This window comes from Centropristis striata, chromosome 20, assembly GCF_030273125.1.
Source record: "Centropristis striata isolate RG_2023a ecotype Rhode Island chromosome 20, C.striata_1.0, whole genome shotgun sequence".
In the NCBI taxonomy this organism is placed as follows: Eukaryota; Metazoa; Chordata; class Actinopteri; order Perciformes; family Serranidae; genus Centropristis; species Centropristis striata.
This window is the reverse complement of record NC_081536.1, coordinates 29,601,750-29,618,578: the sequence shown is the minus strand read 5'-3', so window position 1 is coordinate 29,618,578 and position 16,829 is coordinate 29,601,750. Positions and strand designations below refer to the sequence as shown.

At 38.2% G+C, this 16,829-nt stretch overlaps 1 protein-coding gene across 1 annotated transcript in view; it reads right to left on the bottom strand.

The window, feature by feature from the left end:
* The window catches only part of LOC131993429 (pro-neuregulin-3, membrane-bound isoform), a 495,301-nt gene that overhangs the window by 147,601 nt on the left and 330,871 nt on the right, over positions 1-16,829 (bottom strand). The window lies entirely within an intron of this gene.

Here is a 16,829-nt window from a genome sequence, read left to right as displayed (position 1 = left end):
TGCCACTTGGAGTAATAGTATAAATTTGCAGGTTTCAGGTGAGGTAATGACACAAAGGCAGTCATGAATTATTCAAACGCGTACAATATTTACATTCAAAGATATTCACCTCAGCACTGAGAGACGGTCACACATCATCTCTGATGAGCTGGTGTTTTGCATAAAAAAAGCAAGGAACTATAAATGCACTGGCATTTAATTCAGTTGTAGCCTAAAGTGTGATCAGAGAAGCATGTCTGTAATGTAAGAAGGCACATCTGAAAATGGAAATCCAGAGAGCGAATGTGTGTGAAAGAAGATACATGTAATTTGAATGTAGTTGTTTCTGTAACAAAGGAGCGAAAAATGTCGTTATTTTGCCAAATTAAAGAAGAAACATCCTTTTCTTGCTGTTGATTAGCTGTCAGTGCTTAAAAATGTAATGTTTTAACAGCATGAAACAGACTGAATAAATAAATTTCCAAATAAAGAAAGTTAACAAATAAATTACTTATCTGTTAATCTTTCATAATGGCTATTGATTATGAATCAATTTATTGTTTTAGGTCTATAATGAATTAAATAATGGGTAAATAATTAAGAATATTTAGCTCATAAAATTAATTTACTTGAAAGGGAAATAATGCATTCGGAGTGAGAAACAGTGGGCATATGGCACTGCATTATATTCACCAAGAAAATGTTCAAAAAGGCTCACAGCTTGTTTTCCCACAAGTCCCATATTCTGTAAATCTTCCCATCTCCATTGATGAACTGTACTGATCCCTAAGCTAAATGCTTTTGGGCACCCTGGCTCAGAAAAGAGACATACTTTATTATTTATATGGACAAATGTTCAAGGAGTGCCTCTCTGGGTATTATGTTGAATTTGTGCTCTTCAGTTATCAGGCTCAGGGCTGAAAATCAAGAAAAGAGTTTAAGTCCTTTGACTTGTAGCAAATGACCCTAGGGCTGCACGATTATGGCCAAAATTATAATCACGATTATTTTGATCAATATTGTAATCAGGATTATTAATCATGTTAGGGAAAACGTCTGCATTTTTATTGCACTACTTTTAAACAAACAACAGGAACAGTTTTTAGTGTGTGCACAGAGTGTCTGGTGCTTGTTGTAAACAAACAGACATCGCTAAGTGAACACCTCTTGCAGCAGCAGCGCATACACACTGTACTGCTACAGAGCTAACTGTTAGCCTGTTAGCAATTTGTAGACTGGACGCTAAGGGGTTAACATCCCCTCTGAGTCTGCAGCTGGGAAAGACTGCTGCAGGAGGACTGTGCTGATTCAACGCTTTTTCCAGTAACACCAGAAAAAGTCGCTGGATTTGTTGCGAGTCGCTTTTTTGAAAAATAGTCAGTAAGGGGGTCTGAAAAGTCACTAAACATAGCAACAAAGTTGCTAAATTGGTAACATTGCTTCACCGGCTTTTAGAAATGGCGTGTGTTGTTGTGGTGTGGAATACTACGTCACATCCTGCTTACGGTCTATCCAGTCAGCAACCAGGCTTTTTTCAGGGGAGAAAAACAGCCCCCTGGTGGTTGGTGCACTCCTGGTGTAGAAAGTGCTTGATTAGATATGCAGGAGAGCCGCATTTTAAAGTGGAAATATTGCCGACGATCAGGTTAATTTAATCATGGCGGCCAAAATTGTGAACACGATTAAAATTTGATTAGTTGTGCAGCCCATAAATGACCCCCAACGTTTTAGCTCTTCTCTAGGTCTCTCAATTGTGCTTTGTGCTAAATTCTGCATCTCTTTTTGCACAAACCTCATGATCTTGCACAGTTAAATGTTCATGCATGATAATTTGTATATATCTTCTAATAAACCAGGATCTGCAGAGATCCCTCTAAGAATGAAGTTAGTTGACACTGGTAAACAGAGCACCAAAGTCTCCGTGGGAGAGTTTGGGATAGATGGATGGGTCAAATAAATACAGGACTTTTATCCAGGAGGCCACTGTTCATGTCCTGGTTACACCACTTAAATTAATTCATTTTAATCTAAACCACAATAATGACCTAAACCTTTAGTTCTGTTACATTTCACAGGTTTAGCTCAGTGATTGCTCAGGTTGGACGTTTGTAGCAAAATACACAAAAATGGTGCCTAACTTTTCATAAGATGTTAAAAACTGTTGTATGAGAAGGATCTTCTACAGGAGGTTGTAAACAGAGCAGAGAGAGCCAACCTTTGCCCCCAAACGTTACCCTCAGGATGGCACTATAGAAAAATAAGAGCCACCAAAATGTACACAGCTTGTAATTCAAGCAAAATCTAATTGGAATACTGCCTTTATGACCTCCGTAAGCCTTTTCTCTGCCTACATTTTGCACCCATTTGCTGATGTCCTTTTAATATTCTAAATTTTTTGCTTTTTTCAACTTTTTGCTTTGTTGTGTGTCTTATAATTTATGCTGTGTGATGAAGTCAAAAACAATTTTAGTTTTTCATGAAAAAACTAAATTGCATTTATTTTTGACGGAACACAAAATGTTTTAAACATCCTCTTCTTTGTTCTGCATGTATTTCTTTGTATTTTGCTGCATAAAATGTATTATTTTCTCTGCAGTCACACCCACAGAGGCCTCTCAGGGACCTGCAGACATGTTGTTTGTTGTGTCTGTGCATATCCGTGTGATGCTTTTGCACCTCGGCTCCAGAGAGGAATAACATTTCATACACATGTATTTGGATGAATGACATGAAGGCATTTGAGCTTGACTTGCTTTGAAAGAAACAAGGCACATCACACACCAAAACTGCACAATGCATACAGCGCCAGCTTCAGTGTAATGTTGTATACCTTATCATATCATGCAGCAATGCCTATGTCACATAAGCTAAATATCATCTGCTTTATCCTATTATCACATCACACATGCATTTATCCCACAAACATAAATCGCACATGCATATTTTATTGGGTCAAACCCATATCATCGACACAGAGAAGCATGTTTGCCAGTGGCTTCATCCCTTATCCTGCCACACAGGCGAGAAACATTAAAGGACTTCCCTGCTCGGGCCCGGGGAGGCCAAACACGGCCAGCCAATGGGATGATCAAGGGGGCATCATGTGACCCCCGCAGAAGAGATCACGTTACAGAGATGCAGATCATGAAAATCCTTTCTTTGTGTGTGCATGTGTGTGCATGATGTGTGTATTTGTAAATCCTCCAGTAGAAGGGGATTATGCTATACAACCAGGGGGGCTATGCACAAGTGTCAGGTTGTTATTTGCATGCAAATGGCAGAGAAACAGGCCAAGCAACAGAGCTGCAAACTGTTTCCTCTTCTCTTCACTTGCACTTCAACTCTGCTCATCGACTGTGAGGCAAGAAAGACTGTCTTCTGTCTCAGTGCATGAATGTGTGTGTGTGTGTGTGTGTGTGTGTGTGTGTGTGTGTGTGTGCATGTGCGTGCACGCTCTTGATAATCTCCTAAAAAAAGGTGCAGGTTTGCGTCCCCTGGGGGATCCAGCGTATCCATACCTGAATCTTGTGTTTACTTACAAGCTTCTGTCACAGAATGTGATTCATCCGTACTGTACTACACATGAGCTCATATTTTTCTTCCCCTCAGTTAGTGTGTCAATCCTGTATTACGTAACTCTCTCAAATGTGCCAGCCCCAATTAACCAGGTCAAATTCCTTGTGCATCTGCTGTATCCTACTTGGCAAACTAAAGGGCTCCTGTTCCTCCTGCTTAGAGCTCAAATCCAATGCATTTCTCTGCATCTAAATGGCAGCATGCCATTGAGATGCACGCTTACTATGTTTTCATACTTTTTCAGAATTCTTTGAAATGATGCCACAACTGGCCAAGTCTTATACATTTTGATTGATAATTCTCCTAAGGAAACACATTCAGTGTATTTAAACACTGGAGCTGCAACAATTATTCGATTAATCGAACAATAATCGCTTATTAAATTAATCGTCAACTATTTTGATAATCGAATAATTGGTTTGAGCGGGTTTTTTTAAAAAGACAATACGTCCTTTATGACCATAAAGCTAATAACTCTTTGGTTTGTGGATAAAACAAGAGATTTGAGGACGTCATCTTGTGGTTTGGAAAACAATGATATTTTTTAACATTTTATTGACCAAAAAAACAATCGATTAATGGTTTCAATAATCGACAGATTAATCGATAATGAAAATAATCGTTAGTTGCAGCCCTATTAAACACATTAATCTATCACAAAGGCTTCTTTCAAAAGTCACCTGCCCTGTTTTGCTTGTCTGAGGTTCAAGATGATTATAATTCCATCTGACATAAATTCCTCCAACAATCCAACATTGGTTTCCAGTACACTGCAATCATAACACCACTGTTGCACACGAGTTGCACTACACTGATCTGATATGACTCGTATATGATATTTTCACTAAATATCCAGTTGGGCCTTCATGTGTGATTGATTCCAAGAGTCAAGTGAGTGAGTGACACACAGCTGTTGGTTGTTTTGTTTTTATTTATTTTATTTTTACTTCTTTTTTTGCTGGGACAGTTAGATTGTATAAATTATATGTTGATTTTGATTTTTCAATGATTGTAAATATTGCTTTCTTTTATTGTTATTAGTTTTTCTTTTCTTTTAAAATGAATAACAGAATTATAATAATTTATTGTAAATATTTCTTTCCTTATCTTGTTATCTTTTTTCTGATGCTTGCTTTGGCAATATATACATTGTTACGTCATGCCAATAAAGCCAATTGAATTGAATTGAATTGAGTCAATGGCTGCAGTGGCCCCACCAGTGACATGCAGAAGTTGACTTTATGAAGACTCTATAATGAATCAAAGCTTGAACACATTTGCAGTGCATGTCAATGGACATTTCATTAATGGGCAAATGAATACAAATAGACTCCGTCACTGATGTCGGGACCTCCAATCTCACACTAATCCAACATATCTGGAGTCAGCAGGATAATCTCAGTTACATCCTGTGTGATATCTCATGCTGGCCTGCTCTGGATGTGTGCATATATTGATGATAAGGAGACCATATAACCTGTCAGTATGTGTGTGATGCTCACATGTGTGATGCACCTTTTTTTGGAAGATAAGCCTCACATTTACATACTGTACAAACTGTACACAACAATGATTACAGTGAATAATGAGATTAGGTAATTGTTTGATGAAAGTATTTACATGGTTCCCACTAACCTGATTTCCCAAATTTAACATGATGTGTGTGATAATCTGGTTAGTATGCAGAAAGATGGGAGGTAGCCTGCAGGAATCTGATTAGCATCACAGAATAAGAGAGGAAAGGAAGGGACTTTGCTGGTGTTTGGATTTATTGCATTGGTCTTTCATTCTTTCACAATGGTGCTGTTAGTCTTTTTCTTATTTCTGCATTTAACAAAAACATTTAATTAAAAAATGCGTCTGTAATACTGTGCACTAACAACTAATCTTAATCAGGTAATGTTTACTTGAATTCCAAAGCTGATCTAAGAATATGTTCCCACATTGTTTATATGGCAGCTCAACTAATCAGCCATTTACCTTGTTAATTATTGCAATACTGTTTTTTTTCTTATTATCTGAAACACAAATAAATAGCTATGAAAAGCGTTGAGCACAGTGCACCACAGAGAAAGATATACAGGTAACTATAAGATGAATGTCAAGAGGAGGAACAAATCCTAGAAATATTATTTGATATTTTCATAATCCTCCTAACTTTATGTCATTTATTATTGTTTTACGTGAATATCTTCAATATTATATAGGTCACCATGCCACATATTATATTATACTATACTAGTATATTATTTTGCTGTATTTAAAAAGATAAATGGGTTTCTGATGAATGCTGAATTGTGTAAGTAAGTAAGTAAGTCAGTCAGTCAGTCAGTCAGTCAGTAAGTAAATTTTATTTATAAAGCGCTTTTCACAGGGAAAAAAACGACAAAGTGCTTTACAAGGGTATAAAAAACCAAACAGGCAAACATAATTAAAGCCTGGACGTCTAGTTGACCAGGTACATACAGTCACTAAACGCCTGTCTAAACAGATATGTCTTAATCTGACATTTAAAAGTATCCACAGATACTGCAGACCGTCAGGGTGCAGGCAAAGCGTTACATAGTTTGGGAGCTACTGATTCAAAGGCTCCATCACCCCGAGTCTTAAAGGACAGACAGTAAATTGAAGGTGTTTGATCGGAGGAGCGAGCAGAGGGATATGGGTGAAGTAGCTCAGTTACGTATGCCGGGGCCAGGTCGTGCAGCGCTCTGTAGGTCAGAGTGAGAATCTTAAACTGGATCCTGTATGTAACAGGGAGCCAGTGAAGAGATCTGAGTACCGGGGTGATGTGAGATCGTCTGTTTGTCCTCATGAGGAGCCTTGCTGCAGCCTTTTGGACTGACTTTAGACGGTTTAAAGCGGACATACTGAGTGAGCAAAAAAGTGAGTTCCAGTAGTGGATACGGGATAAGATAAAGGCATGCACTGTAAAAAGCCACCTCACAAAAATAGGGAAAAAAAGTACAAAAACGAGGTGTATTTTGCTTAAAAATAGCAAAATTATCTGCCAATGGAACAAGAACATTTGACTTGTCAAGACTTTCCAAAACAAGTAAAAATATACTCTTAATGAACCCAAAATACCTTAGAAATACTGTATTCTAACTAATAACAAGTTACTTTTTCTTGATTCTAATGAAATACACGTGGCCTATTTTCTCAATATGTTGAAAAATATTCTTGAATTAAGTAGCTAGAGCCATCATCTTGACATAATGATATGCATAGGCACATTATATTTCTTGAAACCAGCAAAGTCAGACTAAAAACTAGTGAATTTTCTTGATATAGCTACAAAGATTTCCATCTGGCTGCTTGTTTTAAGTATGTGAAGAGGTAACATTTTGTTAGTTATGATCATGATTATGATTATGATTATGATTTCTTAGTTATGCTTGAAATAAGAAATTATTACTTTGAAATAGCAGTTTTATACTTGTAAGTGTTGATGAAACAGCTTTGTAACTTTTGATATTCTAGTTTCAAGCATGTATTTACTCAGTATAGGTCATAAAATCTCAGTAACAAGCTGTAATATCTCATTTACATAATTAAGGACCAAAAGACTTAAAACAAGTGAAACAGTCGAACATAAAAGATGCTGACTAAGAAGAATGATCTTATCAGACAAAAAATAAGCATATATCCCCTCGATCTAAGATATTTAATCTTACTTCGATTTCAGTTTTTGCAGTGTGTATAAGCATCTCAAGTTCAGCTTTTGATATTACTGTTCTCAGTTTGCTGATATTTCTCAGGAGGAATAAGCAGGAGCTAGACAGCTGCTTAACATGGGAGTCAAACGACGATGATTTTTCAAATATTACCCCTCAGTTACGCAAGTGGGGGAAGGGGCCCAATACACATGTACATCTCAGCATCTACGGTATTGTCTTGGGAACTTGTTATAGAAACCCGTCGCTGATAGCATGAGTACATCACAGGGTGCTCACATAGTAAACATGATGTACATGCGCTTGAGAGCCAAACTGACAACACAAGTGAATTTATAAAACATACAGTAATATGAAATTCACAGAAGCCTTTGTGCAGGAACATGTTGTCCATGTGACAAGGTGTGAACCACAGCATACTGCATAGTTAAGTGCAGCAGAGCACTCATACTGTAGGTGAAATGATGAAATGCAGCACTTAAAGAGTACATATCCTTGTACTGTATGTAATCTTAACATGTCGACTTTGGCCGCAAGGATTTCCTGACACAAGAGAGAGGAATTAGCATATAGAGTCCATGAATCATTAATAAGGAGATTAATTGATGTTTCCATTCATTAATGAGGCAGGGACGACGAACAAGGCTTGACACGTCAGAGTGCCATGGCATGAAAGTGGATTAGTCTTGTCTAAGAAGCCAGGACGCCATTATTCTGTGTACTAAGTCCCATTTAATACTGAGGGAAACACACAGGCTTAACAGGCTGCGTATGTGTGTTTGACTTTGTGGATTTGTGTGAGTGTGGCCATGTGTGGGGTTCATGAGTGGGGTTGGGGGCTTTGGGTGGGCTTAAAGAAGGTTTCTGTCTGTGGTGCCAGCAAGATTTTTTGTTGCCATTTTAAAGTCTTGGACCAGCAGAGGATGCCATTATAAACCAAAAAATATACATATTTAAGCGCTAACTGTATAAAATCCTGGTGTTCAAAATATTAATTTGACTTTATGTGTATTAAATAGGACCGGGACTTGATTAAAAACATTAATCTAATTGATTGGAGGCTTTGTAATTAATTAATCGAAATTAATCGCATTTTAATCGCATATAAATATTTGACCTGAGAACAGTGAGAAGTAATTTTTTTTCACATGGATTTTTAGTATACCATTGAATAATGACTGAATACATAAGCTTAAGCAACAAAAATATTGTTTATTTTTGTTCAAGTCCAACAGACCAGTGCAATTTTTGCCATTAAGTGTAGCAATAGCATATTTAGAAATATAGTACATTACACAGGAGGTAGACCTTCTGTAAACTATAATACTTTGGTTTTTTAAGGAAAACACAATCCATGCTAGCTACCACACTAGCCGCTAGCTGCTATATGTTTTGCATTGAGGTGATACTTGAGGCTGGATGTGCTGCGGTGATATGTGAATTCCTTGTTGCATAGCAACACAACCATGCTCTTATCGACGCTTCCATCCGTTGGTTTTTAGTCACTAAATGTCCCATCATCCACGGGGCCAACCAAAGGTCTCATCAGCTTCTTCCTTCATGTTCACTGTGGTTTGTTGTTGTCTGAACTCATCAACTGGTGCTCCAGTATAATCAGTCCGCCTGAAACTCATCCAGTGAGAAACGTTCCGCGGTGCAAAAATAAGTGTGATTAAAATGCGTCAATTTTTTTAACGCGTTCATTTTTGTGTAATTAATTAAAGTTAAAGTCCCAGCCCTAGTATTAAATGTTTATGGTACAGAAATTTCACTGGTATGTGTCTATGGATAACTACTGTACGCTCAAATCTTTTGTTCTGATTACATTACTCATGATCAAAACCTATACCACCAAGCGAGCAAGTGCAACAACACAAGACGAAGCAAGCCAGCTAATATTCTTTACAAGCACAACAGCAAGAAGTCCACCTTGATGTCTGTCCAGTTTTAGATTTACTTTTATCCTTGCTTTTTTTCTTTTTCCCTTCTTATTTTCCTCCGGTCTATTTGCCTCTGCTATGCTGTCCCTAGAAGCTGCTGAACTGTTTTCTGCTCGCCCTGCACAGGTTCTTGCACGAAATGGGCATCAACACTTCCCACCGGCACTCTGGAACCTGAAAACCTCCTCCTCCTAGTGGTCCAAAGCTCCTGCACTTGTGGTGTAAACACCAAAACTCCCTTGGTGCTCTGTGCAGTCTTGGCAGCACGGCTTACTGACCATAGCTACAGTTATTAGCAGTTAGCAGTTAGCTTTACTTTGGAGGACTTCAGACAATGCAGAAAACGCAGGGTGCAAAGTGTGAATGACAAGTATCAAAATCATTTTGTAATTATTTGTGATGCAATAAATAGATTAAAATAGTTCAGCAAAATGCAACTTTATCAGACGAAATGGAATTTGTATGTTTGTAGTCCCCCTTCTATTCACTTTGTATGCATCACTGTACCTTCTAATTTGCTTTTCCTCCATTCTTAACACACCTTTACACCTGCCTCAAACCATCTGTCCTCTCTGTCCAGGTTATTTGCATTTTGTCCCTCAGAGCTGTTGTTTTTGCATTGTGAATGTCACATCATTTCAGTCACACAGCCAATCCTCTTAGTTATCCAGGCTGACTCATAACAGCAGAATGAGGTTATGGTGGCAGTGGTTCATGGTTCATGGTCCATGGGGACTTGGGTTGGGAACCAAAGGGTAGCTGGATCAAGTCCCCGCACGAAACCAAGTACAGAGTGTAGACCAGGGGTGGGCAACCTTTATGAACTAAAGAGCCACCGTTGGCCAAAAAAAGAGAAAATCACGGAATGGAGCCGCAAACCTTATATTGAGCCTAAAATGAAAATTAAACTGCACAATAAGTCTAAATGAGCCTACCAACATTATTAATAGTCATATTGAGCATTTATTAATATGATTTTGAAAACAAGTCTATCTCTGGGAACTCAAAACTAAACTCAAAGTTGGCAAAACGGTTAAGGCGCCGGGCTGGAGACTTTCGTAAGCTATGAAGCACATTTTAGTTGACTTAAATGTCAAAACATTTTTTTATATGCTGTAAAAAGGCTATACAATGTTACAATTGAGGAATACAAATAGCTTTTGGTCTACACCATTGATAAATGAACATTTTAATGTAAAAATATGTATATCATTTTTTATGTCTCAGCCACGGGGAGCCCCTGCAGGCGGCCTAAAAAGCCACATGAGGCTCTGGAACTCTGGAACCCCTGGTGTAGACTAACAGCAGGGCAGCCTTCGAGCAAGGCACCGAACTATTAACTCCTCCAGGCACTGTGTATACACTTCACTATTAAGTCATTAACATTAACACTCTTCTTGAGTCCTTTGTGTTTGTCAGGATCAGCTGCAGAAGGCAATAGCAGCAGGTTTCTGTGAGGATAATTGTCATGCATTGCTGGTCACCTCCTCCTCCACTGCTCCACTGGCCTGCCGAGGTGGCAGCAGACCCAGGTGCTTCCTGTAGTCCTGCAGTCTTCCAGTGTCTCAAGGTTCCAGAGAGCGGATGAAGGATGTGACCGCTGAGGTCATGCTTGTCACGTTTCCCTGGCTGACTTCTGTCTCTAACCTCTATCTACCTTGTCTCTGCCTTTCTCTTCCTCACAATCTTTTTTTTCCACCCCTCAACCATGCTTCTCTCCTTTCAGACATGCCCGGCTGCATAATTCAAGACAGGGAGCAACTTCTGATCAGACAAAAGAAAAGAAGAAAAAAAAAAGGATCTTTTTTGAAGAGGTAATGAATATTTAAAGCAGGGGAAAGGGACATTTCTTAAGCTGTGTGCCTTGAATTTATTTTGTCAATTTTTGCCACAGTGAGTCATATCATGATGGAATTAAGAGCAGGAGTTTTTTTTTAAACAAGTGCATTGTTAACATGGCTTCTCTCTCTCTTCACACCGCTTTACTTGGACCTTGTTAATATCATTGTGTCCCATCAGAGGAAAGTCCCACACTAAGCTGAGGCTGTGAAGACTGATCTGCAGATTGATACCAAAGCCTCCAACAAAGTCTAGCTCAGAGTAGGGCTGGGCGATATATATCAATATAAAAAATATATTGAGATATTTTTAAATGTGATACCGAATTAGACCACATAGTTAAAAAGAAATGTCTTTCTTTATATATAAATGCTGCCCTTACAAGGGTTTATCATATTTAGTTCTTTTGTAATGTTCGTTATTCTTTTCTCATATAAATATATTTATTTCAGGAAAAGATAGGCTATTTTTATTTAAGATATTTTTTTATTTAAATGTGCACTTTATGGAGCTTTGATTTTTTTTAAAAAGGTACTCCTGTTGTTATACAGTATTTAAGTCCACTTAAATAAACAGTTTCAATAAAACCACTTGTGACATGTCATATTTGGCTTTGACTGGACATTTGCTCTCACTTTGCGATAAAAATATCAGGATATATATCATATATTGATATTCAGCCTAAATATATCAGGATATGGCTTTTGGTCCATATCGCCCAGCCCTAACTCAGGATGTAACCCAATATTTAAGCTGTATTCACATTTTTTCAAAAGATCTAAGTTATTGCTGAATCATTCCTCCTTAAAGGTAGTATATCGAGCTTATACTGGCATGTTCTTTTGGATCGGAATCCAAATTTACTGGTTTAAACAGGCAAGTGCTACCTTTCATACAAACTTGTTATTCCTGGGACAATAAAATCCATGTGACAATGCATTTCCATCCATTCTTCCACTACTATTTATTTCTTCTTTATACAACTACTCTGCATCACAGAGTCACATTTAATGGCAAAGTTCAATTTAATGGAAAAGAAACTGATGTTCATGCGGAATGTGTTCAGGCTCGATTTCATATTTGTTGACGGCTCAGATGACACGCAGAGATAAAATAACCAGTTAAGTGAACTGAGGTGAAATATAATTGCCATCGATATTTTTCAGATAATTGCAATATGAATGTTTTGTTCAGTACATTAAAGGAAAAAAATGTAATCTTAGCCGTCTGATATGTTTGCGTTGTATTGTGTTGGTAATGTAAAACAGCAGCCATTTATGGTTTATCCATCTGCCATGGGAGACTTCTCAAGGCCTCCAGACTTTGATACAATATCTCTTTCTTCAAACTGTCTGGTTTGCTTATCCATTTTTTCTATAACTAAAATACAATATGTACAGTAGCACAATGGACTAGAATTTCTATTTATTACATTATGTTGAGGTGATTGACACCTGAAGTGATGTAACATTAACCCTCTGGAGTCTGGGGCTATTATGGCCGTTTTTGAATCCTTTTCATTCTGCCTGTACATAACACTTAAAAAAATGTTTACCACGTCATGTTGGTATCTTTTTTATCAGCACAACCTCACCTTTATGACCTGATAATTATTTTTTCACTTCGACTTACTATATCAACATTTTGAACCCAAAGAAACACAACGAAATGTTGCAAATGAGGACACAAGTTGCATATAAGACCCAAAATGAGGAGAACATCTAGTTCTATATGTTTATACCAAATATATTTGACCTTATCTCTGGTTTTACTTGGACTATCATCATCAAACAAAAACTGGCATGGAGTTTTAAGCCGTTTTTTTAGATGGAAGTTGATGGCAGGGAAACACACTGCTTCGTTTTTCCACCATGACATCATAAAGAAGTGATATGACTTGATATTGTTGGCGTGATTGGTGACTCCAGAGGGTTAAATAACCAGAGAAAGTATTGACTGAAATATTGTTTGTGTTTCAGCACAGTTTAACTTTAACATATCCACTCAGCACTTACAAAACTGTTTTGCAGAAGAAAGTCAAGCGCTACATTTTATGAGAAGCCACAGAATTCCCAGCAACACTCTCAAGAGGCACTCCACCATCCACTTATTTCTTCCATAGAACTGAAATGCAAGATGGGCCGTCGGGGCAGACGTGGTCAGAGCTTAAACATTCCTGAGATGAAGTTTTGTAGACATCAGCTGCAGTCGGAGTCCTCATCAATTAACTGATATGAATATTCAGCAGTACTTTGCATCTCTTTACACAAATCCATCTCAGCAGCTCCTCTCAATGAGCGTCTTTGCAACATTCTTTTGACTCCGCATCCAATTATGAAGCATTTCTACCCTAAACATTTCATCTGTCTCACTGATGACATCAAGCGGTTTGCAGAGACGGCATCAGGAACTCTAATCCATGGCTTGATGTCAATCTGTATAAAATTGATTTATGATTGTTGCATTCATTATGCTTGGGAAAAACACTGCATGTCAATCAGGTGGTGCAGTGTGTTCACACTGGGGCAAAAGCCTTAGGGAGGTTGGAACGAGAGGCAGCACAGTAGAGCTGAGCTAGACCAATCTCCTTCCCAGCAGGAGTCCTATTACATGGCCTTTCACTTCTTTCTCTTTATGTGTGTGTGTGTGTGTGTGTGTAGCTATCTAATAGCTTTTACACAGTTGCATAAAAACTCAATCACAACCTATCCCCCATTCACTTTTACATAAATCAGTCCGAGCTTACTTCACATAGTGAATTATAAATGACTGCATGGCTTGCAGGGAGAAGCCTGAGCAATAAAAAAAAAGAATCAAATGCCATCATATAGATGAGATTATTATGTCTGAGTCATGGTTTTGTCAGTGTTTATATTTCCAAGTCCGCCTTAGACACAGATAGATCAAACTGTTGGCCTGCAGCAACGGCACTAACAACTTGTTTATTACAGATGGCATATGAACCAAATTTAGATATTTCTATAGATCTGTTGTGTTTCTGTTGTCTGCAGTGATACATTCAGTCTGCAGCCGCTTAATCCGTCAGTCACTCTGACACTGGATTATGTTGTTCTGTGTTCTGAAGGGCCGAGGAGTTGATTTCCCCCCAAAAAACTGATTGACTGTTTGGTCAGAGCTGCGTAGATAGACAGTGTGACCACAGATCAGCAGCAGTCATGGACATGATTGACAGCTGTGTTCAAGACTATTTTGCTCCGATTGGTTGTTTTTGTTTAGATGAGGTGAATTCTTGTAAATGCTATCAGGAATACTAGGACGATACAGATAAAAACACATTTTTTTCTCCACAGATTATCCATCAAATGTAGTTCTGTCAGGATACGGTGGTGGTTTCAACAAATATGACAAATATTTCTATAACAGTTACCAACTGTAGCTGTGTATCTGAAAAAGAAAATCAAGTTGACAAATTTAGCTTTACATGATTTTGCAGCAATGATTTGTCCTAAAAAATAATCTGTTTTGCTATATTAGGAACTAGGGTTGTCAGGATACTAAAATTTTCAACTCGATACCGATACTCAGGAAAATATTCGATACTCGATACCATTTTCGATACCACAAGGATAAAAACAAAGACCCCAAAATTTAACAGAAATATTTTTATTAACAAGAAAAATGCAACATGTAAAAATTAACAGAACCACCGGTTAAATATTTATAATAAAAAACTGTAACTATGATAAGAAGCTTCAGATACTTTTTTGACTATGGATACTTTTGACAACCCTATTAGGAACAACTTAAAAAGAAAACTAAGAGCAGCCGATCTTGCCAATTTTTCTCTTTTCCATTCACACATATGACCTTGAACCTAAACCTGTCAAACTGCCTGCGGCTACTGTCAGAGATTGGCTTGAGCTCATTGGCTGTAAAAGTCAATACTCATCAGGTATGACTCATCTGTGCAGACACAAGTGTGGCTGACTGTGATGGTAATTATATACCAATAATTGGCTGTACTGGTGTAACATGCATGCCCCAAGCCCATTCAAAACCTCTTTCTCATGCCCTCTTTTCTCCTTGTTGCCTGTGGCCAAGTCTTGTCCCTGAACCATGAACCCCCCATGAGGGCCCCCATCAGGTCAGTGAGCAGAGATTTGATTTATTGACCTCTCTGAAGCTATCAAATGCTTTCTGTATCGTCCTCAAAGCTTGGGGTCAACTCATTGGTTGGCTGGGGAGATTGGGCTTATCAGAGAGGCCAACGGTTACGAAGGGGTCACATTGGGCCCCTCACAGAGCCTGTGTACTGCTGCTGCTGTGATGCTGTTAGGCTATCTTCCACAGAGAGGTTCCAGATAAAAAAAACAGCTCATATAAATTGCTACAGGCAATCACTGTCATATGAGCAGTTTGATTGCACTGCTCTTAGCATGAAGACCATGCACACACTGTCAAATAACAAACCTCAATGACAGGCTGATGTTGGTGCAGATAAGCATGTTGCACAACTGTTTGGATTGATTTCTGGAGAATTTATTCGGGGCATTATTTCGCAAACAACCTTGGATGCTCTAAATGAAATTGTAAATCCATGGTAATCTGCAGGTCATGCATAGCAGTTGACATTTCAGGGCTATGTAGATCACCTTGAAATGACTGGATTCTTACAAGTGGGTCGTAAGCCTGTGATTCTGTAACAGCTGCACTGCCTACAGCTTTCAATCTCATAAAAAATGGTTAGCACCAAACTCCATTTCTGCTCTCAGGGCGTCTGCCACACTCTGGGCTTTACTGCGGTCCTCGGGGCCCCTGGAGTTTCCCTGCTTTTAATGGCTGTGACAGTGAATCTGGAGGACATTGCCTGTTTCAAAGAATAACCATGTTTTTTCAACTTAAAGCTTTGCTTTGAAGTCATCCAAGCAGCCATTAGACTGTTAATGCATGATGTGGGTTTAAAAGATGAAATATTATTTTTTTCTCAAAAGCCTCTATGTCTTTTCTCTACAATTCAACGTACAGTGCTTATTTTTCCACCACATGCTTTTGTGCTGACTTCCTTTGTCATACAACACAATGGCAGCACGGCTAAACGTTCCCTTGTCATGTTTAGTCAGAGGGGAGTCAGTTTGTGCAGTTGTTTCGGCTTTCGGGTGTCAGTGGGAAGGTTGCAGGTTGTAAGGGAGCAGCTGGGGAATACTGTGCAGCAACTGTTGGTAAACAGTAATTGAATCAATGAGTGTCTGAAACTATAAGAGGCCTGCAAGATACTTTATATAAAACTGCTTGAATAAGACTCAGGCTACACTGTAAAAAATGTTTGTAGAAATTACAGTAAAACACTGTCAAATTACATCAGAAATAGGTTAGGTTAGTCACCGTAGTAGATACTTTTAATTACTGTAAATCAAAGAATAGCATAAAACTTTAAATTCTACTGTCATAAACTGTAGAAAACACACAGTTGTGCTGTAAAAATAAACAATTTTCATGTAAAATGAATGGAGAAATACCATGATGACACAATTATCCTGAAAGTAATGGGATTATTCAGTATAAATTACAGTTTTTTTGCTGATATTTACATTTACATACGCTCACTGTATTTCTTACGGTGAAGTTCTGGCAACCACAGCTGCCTGTATTTTACCGTAAATTAAACAATTTTTTTTTTACAGTGTACTATCAAGGAATCTCACAGCTCTCACATTTTGTTCTGAAATATCTGATGATCTTTGTCCACGGCTGGCTTTCTCTTTCATGCCACTCTCCATTGTGTGATATCAAATGAAGCAGAAATATGTTAAAGAAATAAAAATAAAATCCATTCAGTCCCCAATCTGAACACTCGTGC